This window comes from Astatotilapia calliptera, chromosome 23 (genome assembly GCF_964374335.1).
Source record: "Astatotilapia calliptera chromosome 23, fAstCal68.1, whole genome shotgun sequence".
NCBI classification, from domain to species: domain Eukaryota; kingdom Metazoa; phylum Chordata; class Actinopteri; order Cichliformes; family Cichlidae; genus Astatotilapia; species Astatotilapia calliptera.
The window spans coordinates 43287675-43300109 of record NC_137443.1 but is presented as its reverse complement, the minus strand read 5'-3'; the positions used below and the strand labels follow the sequence as shown (position 1 = coordinate 43300109).

The 12435-nt window shown below is 41.0% G+C and overlaps 1 protein-coding gene and 1 long non-coding RNA gene across 2 annotated transcripts in view; one reads left to right on the top strand and one right to left on the bottom strand.

Moving 5' to 3' along the window:
• Positions 1-12435, bottom strand: part of LOC113017716 (NACHT, LRR and PYD domains-containing protein 12-like) — a 1242929-nt gene that overhangs the window by 1024106 nt on the left and 206388 nt on the right. The gene's annotated exons all lie outside the window — the stretch shown is intronic.
• LOC145424008 (uncharacterized) lies at positions 1693-3504 on the top strand. The gene is made up of 2 exons (XR_013904958.1): positions 1693-1850; positions 2015-3504. It is a non-coding gene; the product is annotated as an uncharacterized LOC145424008 (long non-coding RNA).

Here is a 12435-nt window from a genome sequence, read left to right as displayed (position 1 = left end):
TTGTGTGGGAAAATCCCAGCAGATCAGCAGTTTGTGAAGCACTGGGACCAGTAACATGTGCCATGTTGCTCTGTTTGAGCATTGATTTGCTGACATTTTATTATTTTATTAACCTTTATTTAACCAGGAAGATGAAGCTGACATGTGATTGACAAATGAAATGAACACTGAAATATTTGTGTTACACCCTGAACAAGTATACCTCATAAAGTGGCCAGTGAATGTATATAAGCAGTTGGACCAATTTCAGTTCATAGTAATATTCAGAAAAGATGCAAAAGAAGAAGAAGAAGACAAAAGAAAAGAGCACAGTGACAATATTTAAAGCTCTGTGGTTATAAAACTGGGGTTTCATTACTTCACTCAGAGTTTCAGTAGACGTAAACTGTGTTTGATTTGTGTTTTGATTTCCAGGAAATGAAAGTAAATGATTTTACTGACAAATGCATCTTTTCAATGATTTAGACACAAACGAGGCCCACACTTCAGCAGACAAATCTTTTTCCGTTTATCTGCCCGGTGTTGTGATCATCTTTATAACTGGAGTTATCGTGGGATTTATCTACTGGAGGAAAAGTAATGGGTGAGACTATTTTTGCTGCAGTAATTCAAAGATGATATAGATGTAGAGAAAGTAAAAGGAAACATCACATTTCAATAAATGAGAATTCGGTGTGTGTTAAACATCATGTCTAGAATGAACACTTTTTATCCTTCCAAAAATAATTATCATTATTAAGAGAGAAGATAATATAAATGTAGATGTTCTTACTTGATTTTTCTCTGTTTGAATGTGAATAGTGTTACACTAATGCTGACATCCTTTCTTATCAACGTGGCTGCTTAAGGTCAGGAACATCTGGAGTGTCTGTACCTGAAAATCCCAACGGTTTGGTGAGCAATTTATTGCTACGATCTACAGCAGCTAGTTAAAAGTTTGCCAGTAAACATAAAACATGTACATTTATGTTTTAGGATGTTACTTATATAGATAATTACAGATTATTGTTATAATACTATTAGTGCCAACTTCAGTGTCCTTTATTTTGTGAAGAAGCTCTTACAGAAATGAGCAGAAACATTAAATAATCCAGGCAACAGATGGAGAGATTTAAAGATCAATAGAGTGTGTGGGTAGACCGGGTTGAACTTGATTAATACCTAAAATATTTCACTTTTCTAAAGGATGACGATGAGCCAGATCAGCCCTATACAAACCTTCAGCAGCCATCGAGTGATTCCTACCAGACTATCATCTCAGTGAACCATCAACACGACAACAAGACACGCTCAGCAAGAAGCACAGGAACTGTGGGAGTGGATAATAAAGCTCTATGAAACATTTTAAAGTATATAAAACTTTAGGTGACATACTAATATAATAATATTCATATATTATAATAAACGTCCATCTTTTCACACTGGATAGTTGTTTCCCAGTAATGGAGACCATTCAGTCATAATACTCCAACTCAGGCTCTCAGATTTAATACAATACAAACACAATAAACTGTGGCAAACATGACTCTTTGTATCAGACTAGTTTTGTTTTTGAACAAACATCTCATCATAATTTGAACACAATGTCCATCCAGATAAACAGAGAGATCAGTCTGGCTTAAACAATGTTGGTGGTTCACCTTCTACTGTCCTTCCACTTTTATGCACTTCTATTTTAGACATAGTAAAAGTTTCAGTGTAGACACAAGAGGTGAAATAAGGAGGGTGCAAGTCTTCCTGCTTTCACTATAGTCTACCTCACACTGTCAGCCACAGTTACTTCCTCACCAGCATGACTGCACGGAAACTCTGCTTTCTCCTGCTTCTGCTTGTGGTTTTTAGCAGTGAAGGTAAATATATATAATTAAAAAAGAAAAGCTGTAAAGCCAGGTGTTTAAGAAGAAAGCTTTAGTTAGGTTAGTGAAATAATATATGTGATTGATTTTCCCACAACAACAAATATATAGAAACTATAATCCCGATTTTGTTTCATTTTAACTGGAACAATTTATAGAGACTCTTGTGAAGACAATTGGAAAGAAACCCGATTCCACTCAAATATGCAGCAAAACAACTCTGAATATTACTGTGATGATACTGTGTGAGATCAGCACAGAGAGGAGCCGAGGAGAACAGCGTCGTCTGCTCTATCGTTACGACCGAGGCTTTATTCATGGCTGTGACTCCAGGTTCACACTGATCAAAGAAAATGAGACTGTGTTTCTCCACCTGCTCAACTTAACATCTGAAGACAGTGGGAACTACACCTGTGAGTGTGGATTTCGTGGTGGATTGTATGTTCTCCATCTCAGTGTGACTGTGAGAGGTAAAAACATTTTCTATTTATACCCACACCGCAGATTCAAGGTGGATGTTTGGAACTGCGTTAACACTTTCTTTTCTGTCATACATGGTTTGAGGTCGTCATTCCCGCCTGCAGCGGATTAATGAAAGGTTTCAGTCAGGAGATGAACATCTGGAATGTTTTTAAGCTCTTCTTCTGGCTAATTTGTTTAAAATTTCATTATAAAACTGCTCCAATCACAACTTTGGTGTTATTTCATCAGTGAAGTGTTTGAATGATGCAATTGTAACTCTAATGTAATGAAAAGATAAACATGTTTTCCACTTTAATATAACAGGTTAATGCAAATTTTGTGACTTTTCATGTTTTCAAAATGAAGTTTTTTTGTGTGTGTGGCAACATTCAACAGACGATGGAGATTCTTCTGGCATGAAGTTCATGGCTACAGTTCCCATCATTTCTGCTGCTGCTTCACTCATCAGTGTGGCTGTGATAACCTGTGGTTACAGCCTGAGGAGAAATCCTCGCAGGTGAAAACTTTTACTGACGCACTTAAACTCATGAAATGACCCTTTGAAATCACTTGAGCACATTACTGCATACAGCAGCCACTGTGGTGTTCAAAGTATCTCATAGGTTCTTTTCAAACACCACACATTAGTTGTAGACATAGCTAGTCTTGTTTTTGAGGTATTTTTCACCCCATGACCTCTGATGTTTTTATCCTAACAGAGAAAACAGATCAGGTCTAACTAACTTAACAGGATCTGAAACTCGCCAGATGTTTGTGAGTTTTCCATAGTTCTGTTTTACACTTAATTGTGCCGAGGCTGCAGTGCATTATGTCTGTGTTTTAAGCTGCACTTTAATTAAATGTAAATGACAGTGTAAATTGTTGTTTAGGACAAAGAGGACCGCTACATGAGCCTTCATCGGCAAAACATCGATGTCTACCAAACTATCTCCTCCGGTCGCCTTCATCATGATGCTGAGGCCGCTGCATGTCACAGTCATGTACAATAATAATCAGAGATGGAGTTTTTACCCTGACTACGTGATCTATAAAACTATGATGCTAGACATGCTATCTATAAAAGACACTGACATTTTAACTTGCCAGCATCATGTGTACTGTTAGTTTGTTTTGCACTGAAAAAAGAGAAAAATATTAACGTCCAGTAAAACTTGTAATTATGTTGTGAATGAATTGCCTTAATTCATGGCTTTTAACACCATTTAATTTCTGTTTTTTATCTGGTTTGAACGTTGAAAATTCTGCCACTTGGCTCTGTGGCCTCTGCCACCATTATGGTTTTTGCTATACTGGTCCACTTGATAGTCATATTTGATGATGATTTTACTTTATTTTGAGTCATTAGAATCAGAACGGGGGTCAGGAAAGAAGAAAAACGATAAGCTGGGGAGAAAGTTAACAGAAGAAGAGGGAAAAATAGAGAAGAAGAGAAATAGATGGAGAGGAAGAGAGAAAACATACTGAAAATCTATTTCATCATCTGCTGAAAAACACAAGGAAAAACCAACACAGTGGGGAACCCACAGCAACAACCAATAATATGCAGTAAGTAGGCTAGTAAGTAGTAGTAAATAATAGATATTAAATGTTACTGAGCAGTAAATGGGCCCAGAGGGCCGAGACCTGAGGGCACCCCACCCGCAGCACAGGCCCAACAGAGCCAGGGGGCCGGGCCCCACCGAGCAGCCGCCCAGAGTGAGCCACTAAACACAGAGAACCACTAATGCACTGTGGGTGGGGGCACCAGCTACTGGCAGGAAGTGTGGTGGGGGGAAATAATACGTGACTATTTTTATGTGGAGTGGAATTAAACTGCCATAGAATATGCTTGTGGTGGATTTGACTCAACACAAGCGTATTGTCAAAGTGTTCTTTGGCATGCATCGAGACAGTTTCTCAGATACTGAAGTGACTTGAGCAGAGCCAGTTAAAGCCTACTGTGCTTGAGTGGGCAGCTCAAGTTTCCACGTGGAAGGTTTAGTGAGACAAAGACAGGAAGTTAAAGCTGCTGACTAATAATCTGCAGGTTCCTGATTTGAGTCTCTGTTAAGAGGATGGTGTCTCTGAGATAATTGCTTTTGTGCATCGATAAATAAACAGGGAAATAAATGAATAGAAAAAAGCATCCGAGCGGATGTGCACCGATGGTGTGCCCACTGGTCTTAAAGTGCCTTTGCGCCCCTTACCATTTATGGAGGTCCCATTTGGGCACATTGGCATGGACCTATAGTGTACATGGATATTGCTTTGTATTAGTTCTGGTATATTATACAACACAATAACATGATGCAGTGCTGCTGTGCACCATTTCTGCAAAGAGTGTGGTGCAAGCAAGGAAGATAAGATAACTCTTGCACAGTCATACCTAGTACAATAATACAACAAAATTGGAAACTGTCCCACCATAACACAATCATTTAGATACAATATTGGACTTTGTTTACATGTAACTGCACAAATAGAATTTAGAAATGTAATTATTGACAAGAGTGAACAACCACTTGTAATGTAATCTACAGCTGTGAGCAAACAGCTAGATAGAGAATCAGAAGTGTTGTTTTCTACAAAGTTTGCTGTTTCAGTGAGAGTCATATGTCATATCATTTCAAACAGTGGCGATCCAGAAATGTTGTACAAACGAGTAAGACTAACTATAGACTTTAGCCAAAGTTGTTAAGTTAGCTAAAGAGTTGGGATTGTGTGTAAGGCATAAATAAACCTAAAATGCAATGTTTTGGACGTTCTTTGGCACATTTCCCTGCTGTAGGGGTCTCTGCAAGCATACGGGGCTCTGAGAGGGAACAAGATGACAACGAGGAATTCTACTGGAAACAGTCGATCATGTCTGTTAAAGCTGAATTCATGGCAAACTAGGCTAAATTAGTGTTTTTAGCTAACAGCTACAGTAAGCATAAAAGTGACTGTTGGGCTATTATTTGTTAACAGGGGCGATTTTAGCCCATTTTTGGGGTGCTTTGGTTCATTTTTGGGGTGCTTTGGTTCATTTTTGGGGTGCTTCAGCCCTTACTTACTTTTTTTTGACAATATTTCCTGTTTGTGTGACACACTACTAAAAATATAAAAGGCAGAACTTGGTTGAGAGGTAACATTTTAACAACAAAAGTATCCATAATATTTTTTAATATTTTGTAATAATTTATTTGTAATAATTTATTCTGTTTCAGGAGTGTTTTTATGCATCTGTATTATATTATACAAACACATTAAAAGTGAATCTCTGTCCAAAATATGCACTCAGTTTACTTCTTACTCACTATGAGCATCATTCATTATTCTCCTCCAGTAATTAAGGTTAGGATATGTATTTTTTTTATTCCAATCCATTCTTCTTTGGCAGCATTTAAATAACCTTGATCAGAATTGATGGTTTTGTTACAGACTTTTCAAAAAAGTGTTTTGCTTTTCTTTCACAAATGTGAGATTAAATTGTTAAAAAGTACAAAACAGTGATGTCATGTTTTGTGACGAGGACCCAGGCACAGAGAGACTTGATGGATTTAATAATCTTTTGATTTAATAAAGAAATTTGCAGACTTGCACAGAGATGGTAAAATTATGATGACTGATAAAGGAGGCGAAGACAACAGACGATGAGGACAGGGAGGATGCAGGGACAGAGACGGGGAAGAAGTCTCATTGTGACGAGTAAAGTGTATCTTGGCTGGCTGGGCAGCTCTCTGGGTGCTCAGCCCCCCGAAGCTCTGATCCTAGAATCCTCCCTGAATTGTGTTAATACAGTATGTCAACATGAAAGCATAACTGTACAGGGTGGACCAGTTATATGGATACACCGTAATAACATAGGAATGGTTGGTGATGTTAAAGTCCTGTTTGTGGCACATTAGTATATGTGAGGGGGCAAACTCCTCAAGTTCGGTGGTGACCATGGTGGCCATTTAGAAGTCGGCCATCTGATACCAAATGATACCAAACAAGGCAAAGTAAATAATTTTTAAAAGTGAATGTAGAGGAAACATCAAAAGTTGTCACGGCTGGGGCAGCAGTCGTGTGGTGGAGTGAATGAGGACCAAGATGCAGATGGCGGTGGAGATGCGAGTGGAGATTTATTTACAGTGAAAATAACAAAGGTGAGGGAAGAAGCGAACATCAACCTAAACTGGGACAAACTAACAGACAAAGCAGAAAACATGAGGGCAGCAGGGAAACACAGAGATGACACGAAGAAGACAGAGAGACGTGGAGAAACACCGATGGACACGGAGACTTTTCACCTGTTCCTTTTGTTTGAAGTGGCCGAACTTGGCCACAGTAGGACGTGGTCTCCCGGTCGCAGCCCGCATGGGGCCGATGCGATGCACTCTATCAAAGGCGATGTTCTTCACCGTGTCCTCCAGCAGCTTCAGGTGGGTTTTGATGAAGGTTTTGCACTCTGAGCCTTCTTCATCACAAGATCCTGGAAGCACTGATCAATGTAATCTTGGAGAGCCTCTAAACTCTCCCCGTTGTTCTCCAGGGTGTTGGAGATGATTTAGACAAATATTGTTAGTTAGAAGACTATTGATAAGTGTATTTGGTAATACTGAAGCTTAAAGGAATTTGTTCAATTCTAAACTACCATTTGCTTTAATTTTACGCCAAAATCTCCAGCGTCTGACGTCAGTTACAACATGAGTCGCTTACCTCTGACACTCTGAAGTCACATTGAGTTTTCCTCACTGACTGTTTCAGACAGGTTTGTGGGAGCAACACAAAAAGCAGCTTCAGCTGGAAACACACAGTTTAGTGGCTTTGCTGCTCGCTTTAAGTCACAATAAACAGGAAACTCATTGTGTCTCATGTCAGAATCAAATCACTCATATACAGGAAAGGAAGAGGCGGAGCTTATTTCCTGCAGGGAGAGGTTAGCAGTCTGTGTCTTTCTCATTTCTGACTCCTAAAGAGCTGAAAAACACAGGCTGTTATTGGCTGGCTGACACTGGGATTAATGTCCTTGAAGCCAGCAGTCTTTAATGTCCAGGTTCAGAACGGGCAGGTGAAAAACAGTCCTTTATGTCCTCTGATGTTCAATAAACTGTCCTGATTACTGAGGGAGCAGAGAAAGTGTCTCCATCACTCACCACAGCTGGATGCTCTGAAATCCTGGAATCCAGCTGTGGAGAGGAGCGCCGGCGGCGTGGACGCAGTTTAGTAATCAGGGAACGGGAGACAGGAGGGAAACACAGCTGGGACCAATTACACACACGAGACAGGAAACAGTAACACAGGACTGTCAAAGTAAAACAGGAAATATAACACAGAGTCCAAAGTAAGGAGACGTGGGACACAGTGAAGACACAGAAACAGAAACCAGAACTATAATCACAAAACAAACTCAGAAACATAAAGAGTGAATCAGCTGATTCAGTGTTTGTGACAAAAACATGGATCCTGGTTAATAACTTTTATTTGTTTGTTTCTGTATTATTTTGTGTATCGTTCTTATGAGCTGTTGTTTTGTCAGTGAAATATTATTTCATTGTTTTAAGCTTTTTGTTGACTTTGAAGTGCTTAAGTTGATATTTTTGAACATTTAATTTGTTCGATTATTGTCGAGTCGATAAAACTGTCAAACGCACAGCTGCTTCCAGCACGGCCGGAGGAGAGGTGGCCGAGCAGACGCACAACACACACAGCTCACAGGTTTGCATTTCTAGATATTGCAGATGTTGCAGAAATTGAGAGTAAAGAACTCAGAGATCCAGCGCTGTCTCCTGCCCCTTATTTATACACCACAACACAACGACAGGCGTAACTCACACAAACGGGTAACATGAGGCTCAGATGCTTTGGACGTGTTCACATATACTGGACACAGAATGATGAAGATGGAGCTGCAGGAAGGAGGAAAAGAGGAAAAACACAGAAAAGATTCACAGATGTGGTGAAAAAGGACACGACAGCTTCTGTTTGTTAGTTTGGTTTTTCTTTATTTGGTAAAGATTCAGAAATAAAGAGAAGATCACATGTTTGAATATTATATTAACGTTCTGTAATTACAACAAGTTGTAAAATCTTTCCAGAGTGAGACAGAGACTGTGCAGAGACTGTAGAAGGACAGAGCAGCAGCAGAGCAGTCCAGATACACTGATGATCCTCTGTCAGATCCAGAGGGACACACAGGGCTGATGCTGGACTCTACATTGTGTCTGACAGTGGAGCTGTTCTCAGAGCAGTTCACTCTGCAGCACTGACAGTCATCTGCACTTCATTCCTCTGTCAGTCACTGCTGGATGAAGCTCTCCTCTCCACCTCCCAGTAACATGGCCCAGTCAGAGCGTCTCTACACACAAGCTGCTGCTGCTTCAACCTCTCTGGATCATCAGGACACAGCTGCTCCTCTCTCAGCACACACACTGTCCTGTTTACCATCACCACCTCCTGCAGAGAGAAGGAGGAAGAGCAGAGGAGATAAACGAGTGTTTCCAGAGACTCTTCATCAGCTGACAGTCAGTGATGCAGCACATCCAGTATAAAGAGCAGCAGGGACGTCAGTGCTGGGACTGTACTAGGACTCATTGTTGCTTCACTTTTTCTAATCTTTGGATTTTTATTGAAGTTGCTGAAAATGTTTTTCCCTCCTAGTTTGAGTTTGGACTTTCATTCATTAGAAGAACCTTGGTGTGTCCACTCTGAGCTCTGTAGGAACCCCAACAACAAGCCCAACAATCCAGATGGACGGTTCCAGCTGTTAACTGGAGGAATTCCATCCAAACATCTGCTCTCACTAAATTCTTCCTCACCTACAGACTGTGTTCTTCACTGCTTTAAACTTGGAAATCAATGCAGTCATTGGTCTGCGTGCTGCTTTGTTCAGAGAGCTGATTGGCTGTTGACAGTGTTTGATCAGAGCGTGTCAGCCGTTACTATGGTGACCATAAAGGTGAGAAACAGGAAGTGTTTGTGTCCAATCCTGAAGCCTGTCACCGTTCTCCTCTCACAGCTTCACTGAGAAGCTGCAGCTTTACAGGAAACACTGGATCTTTGTTTCATACTGACTGTGTTTAGTACAATACTGCTGACAGCACCACCCACTCACTCCATCACTCTACTGACCTCAGAGTCTCCAGTCTGTAGTCTGGACTCTGCTGAAGATCAGACAGCTGCTTCACATCTGGATCCTTCAGGTTGTTGTTGTACAGGTACAGCTGTCTCAGATGGGAGGGGTTGGACTTCAGTGCTGCTGCCAGATAATCACAGCTGATCTTTGACAAACCACAGCTCCTCAATCTGTATAAAGAATGAAAGATGTAAGTTTATTAGACAAAGTGCTTGAAATCATTCAGTGTTTCATCATCTGTTCAGAGCTGAAGAAGGTTCAGAATGTAGAAGTTTAGAAAATGGAAACTCCAAACAGCTGAAGCCAACAGGAAGCAGCTTCAAACAGGAAACTGTGCAGAGTTTCAGACTATATGTCCTGATGCAGCCAGTTGGATTTTGGAGATTTGAATCTCTGTTCTGTGACTAAGTCCTTGAATCATTTCTTCCAGTTGGTCCAACAAGACAGACTAAGTATTGGACATGTGTTGTGGCTCCATCAGGGGAGCTTCTAAATGTGATGTGATGGCCCCTCTGGGTCTGTCAGGTCACAGCACTGAAGAGAGCTCAAACTGGGCACACAGCTGTTCCAGTCTGGACCAAAGACTCTATACTGGGACTGAGGGACTGCTTTGACTGCACCCACTGGGACTTTTGAAAGGCTCATGTTCTCACTTAGATCATCGATTTCTACTGACATTTCTTTCTGGGAAAAATGGGGATTACTTTGGAAACAGGAAGTATTTTCCCCAATAAGCAGCCCTGGATTAGTAAATCACTCCAACATGTTCTCAGGCAGAAGAAGCTGTCTTGTTATGAGGGAGAGAAGAAAAAGATTGAGGCACAGAAACCTGTTGAAAGAGAGATAAAGCAGCTAAAATCAGGTGTAAAAGTAAAGCAGAGGATGAGCTGAATAAAGGACACTCAAGGCTGGCTTGGAAAGGAATGAAGTCCATGGTGGGGATGCAGAACAAGGAGCAAAGATGAATGTGATGCTGAATCAGCAGAAGACTTGGACTCATTTGATTCCAGCTTTGATATCATTGATTTCAATGAAGAGCTTTGTGATTGTAGCAAAGGGCTGGTAGCTCTGAGAGTCCCACTGATGAGGTGTTTGTGTGGAAATCTCTTAGTGGGACCAAAGAGAGAAAAAGCCCTGGTCCTGATGCTGTGGGAGGGAAATGATTGAAGTGTGCTGTGAGGAAGTGACTGGGAGATTTTCACACATTTTCCAGTCCTCCTTGGAACAACAGGAAGTTCCCAGCATATGGAAACAAAGGTTAAGTGTCCTATGGCACTCAGTGATGATGGTGCTGTGGCCCCACCACCTCCACCTCTTTGTAAAGGAACTAACTGTAATCTGAAGCTTCAAATGGAACTAAGACTTCCTCCACTAGGTGGCAGTGTCTGATGAGAAAGTGTTAGTGGAGCTGGCCTGGAGTCAGAAACAGGAAGATGCAGGATTTGGGCTGAAATGGGCAAAAGTGGTTAGCACTAGTGCCTTAGAGCAAGAAGGTTGTAGGTTGAAGCTTGTTGGTCAGCTGGGCCTTTCTGTGGAGGTTGGATGTTCTCCCACAGTCCAATGAAATGCTGCTTAGGTTCATTGGTGCTTCTACATTGGCTGTAGGTGTGGATGTGAGGGAGTGCTTCTCTGTCGCTCTCTGTTGGCCCTGTGATGGACTGCTCACCTGTGCAGGTGGACCACGCCTCTTGCCCTATGACAGCTAGGGCACAGGCTGCAGCCCTGTGAGCCTAAGCTGAATAAACAGTTAGCAAAAATGATCCATAGATGGCCTGAAATCCCCCAGTTAGCAGTTTGGTAGATAGCTATGACATGCTAATCCCATCCAGCAGCTGTATTCTACCTGTAAGCTGATCCCTGCTGAGCCAAAGCACTTTTTCATATACAAATTACAACCTTTAATAGAAACCTATTGGTCAGCATCTTATTAGCCTGCTGTTAGCTTCATTCCACAGAAAACTGAGAGAAACTAACAGAGTTGATAAAGAATAAAGAGAAATGTGCTGATTTAAAGCCTTTGAAGTGCTTCAGATGATCTCTGTCCACTTCTGTCCACTCATTCATTCATGTAAGCTTTCTAATGCAGCTTTGATCTTCACAGTCTGCTTGATGAAACTCATTCTAAGCCTGAATGTCAGAGTGTTCCTCCTTCTCTTTCCCATCATTCATGCTGACAGTGGAGGAGATTTGGATGTTGGACTGTGTTTTGGATGATGTGTGTATGTTTGTGTTGGACTGCTGTCTGTAAAGCAAACGCACATTTTGCTTTGGATTTCAGTGTCAGACAGACTTTAAGGTGCAATGAAGAGTTTGAGAGTTTCACAATGAATTTTCCAGTGGAGGATTTTTCTTCTTCTTTGAAGGTTTGAAATGTGAACATTGTTCTGCTGCAGTCAATGGACTAAACCAGAGAAGAAGAAAACAGACTTTACCATGAAGATCCTCAGTGTGGATCAGTATAATATCAGCCTGATGTCTGCAGTTTAGTGTCAGCACAACTTTCACATCATATTCATCTCAGCACAACTAAAACATGCTGACTGACCTCAGAGTTTCAAGTTTACATCCTGGACTCTCCAGGAAACCACACAGATGCTTCACTCCTGGATCCTGCAGGTTGTAGTTGTAGCTCAGGTCCAGCTCTCTCAGATGGGAGGGGTTGGACTTCAGTGCTGCTGCCAGATAATCACAGCTGATCTTTGGCAAACCACAGTTCCACAATCTGTATAAAGAATGAAAGATGTAAGTTTATTAGACAAAGTGCTTGAAATCATTCAGTGTTTCATCATCTGTTCAGAGCTGAAGAAGGTTCAGAATGTAGAAGTTTAGAAAATGGAAACTCCAAACAGCTGAAGCCAACAGGAAGCAGCTTCAAACAAACACAACAAGAGAAAAAACTCTGAATGTTTCACATTAAAGTCGTACATTTCTCATAAAAACAGGACAAAGACTTGAAAAAGTCGTGTTTTTCCTTCCAGGAACCACATGGCTTCACTTTTAAAGGTGAAGTGTGACAGA